We start from the raw sequence: 1646 nt of genomic DNA, 5'->3' as shown, positions 1-1646 counted from the left end.
GTGGGTGGGTGTTTGGGGGGTTGATTTACCGCGCTGATGTTTAAGCTTCGACACTGATCTGTGGGTGAGGTCTGGAGTATTTTCTGAGGTACAGGCGAACCTGCTCTATTGAATGTCCACCTGTCTAAGACATTTCACCTGACAAAAGACAATGGTCCACTATTTTTTAAATTTCTTTCTTTCTTTCTTTCTTTATTCTTTATTTATTTAATGTTGTCTCTTTTTTTATCTTTGTATGTTTGTTGTTGTTGTTGTGTTTTGTTGCTTGTTTTTGTTGTTTGATGTTTGTTTGTTTTTTGTTTTGGGGGGGGGGTTGGGGAGGGGAAAAGAGGGTGTTGTAAATGTACACCCTCATCGACTCTATCTATGTGGTTTAGGAAGCAGGCTGCTAAGACACTGCTTTGTTGGACTAGCTATGGCCGGAAAAAGGATGCAGCGGCCCATGAGACAGACGGAGATACAAGACAACGAAAACTCATCTCACGCATGACGACCGCGCATCTAGTCTCTACACCACACACACTGTTCACAAATGGTCATTAACAGAGGTGAAAAAGACAGGCAAAAACGAGTGTGAAGTGAGGAAAATTTGTGTGAAGAGACTTTCCCAATGAAACAACGTCGGGCCCCTGACGGGATTCGAACCCATAACCTTACAGTGGCGAGTCTGATAGCCGGACCACTATTTATTAGAATGTTATAATTAGTTCCGTGTGGAAGTGAATCCAGGATCAGCTGAGGGGAGAGAGCTGAGAGCCGTGCCAAACAACACCTGTGAGACTGTGAGGACATTGGCACGGAAGGACATGTGAACCATTGACCCGTCGCTCCACCTCACGCCTTGACAACCAGGAGACGATGTCGCGGGAACAAAATACATGTACATTCGCTCTTACTTTACTATACGTCTCACGTTTGGGTTTGGTTTTTTTGTAAGTGTTTTACGGCGCTCGCAAATGCATAAGGTCATATGAGCGCGCGGGACACACCTAATATTTTCAGTAGGTAGGAAATTTTGAATTTTGCCCCGGTGGCGGCCGAAGCGTACTCTTATCGATTTTAGACCACCAAGGGATCTTTAACGTGCACAACTTGCACACGGGCCTTCCGAGATTTTTCGCCCTTGTCCGAGAAGGCTAGGTATAGATCTTTCTTACCAGAAGATCAGGGGTGTGGCAGAAAGACAGCAGTCGTTTGGTTTTTACAGAGCAGAAAGCGAGACTCTGCTACAACTCTTTTCACGGACATTGCACTGGCTTCCTGTTGTGAAATGAATTATGGACAAGTTCGCCATTACATATCACACATTTTTAATGCTTTATAATTTTTAATGATAATGCGCCATCATATTTATCAAATCTGTTAAGACTGTACATTCCAACTCGCAGTTTAAGGTCATCAGCTGACAAAAAAGAACTTTCTTTTACCATCTGTGAAACTTAAAACAGTGGGTGAGAGGGCGTTTGAATACCAAGGCCCAAAGATCTGGAAAGCTTTATCATCTTCCTTAAGAGAGATCAAATCTTTTGATTCTTCCAAAGGTCAGCTGAAGTCATTTCAGTTTTTAAATTGGTAATCATCATCATTATCATAATAATCATACTAATAGTAATAACAATGAGAATAATAATAGTAATAATAATAAT

The sequence above is a fragment of the Aplysia californica genome, unplaced genomic scaffold, assembly GCF_000002075.1.
Source record: "Aplysia californica isolate F4 #8 unplaced genomic scaffold, AplCal3.0 scaffold01556, whole genome shotgun sequence".
NCBI lineage: Eukaryota > Metazoa > Mollusca > Gastropoda > Aplysiida > Aplysiidae > Aplysia > Aplysia californica.
The sequence above is the reverse complement of the archived record's forward strand: the minus strand, read 5'-3'. Positions refer to the sequence as shown.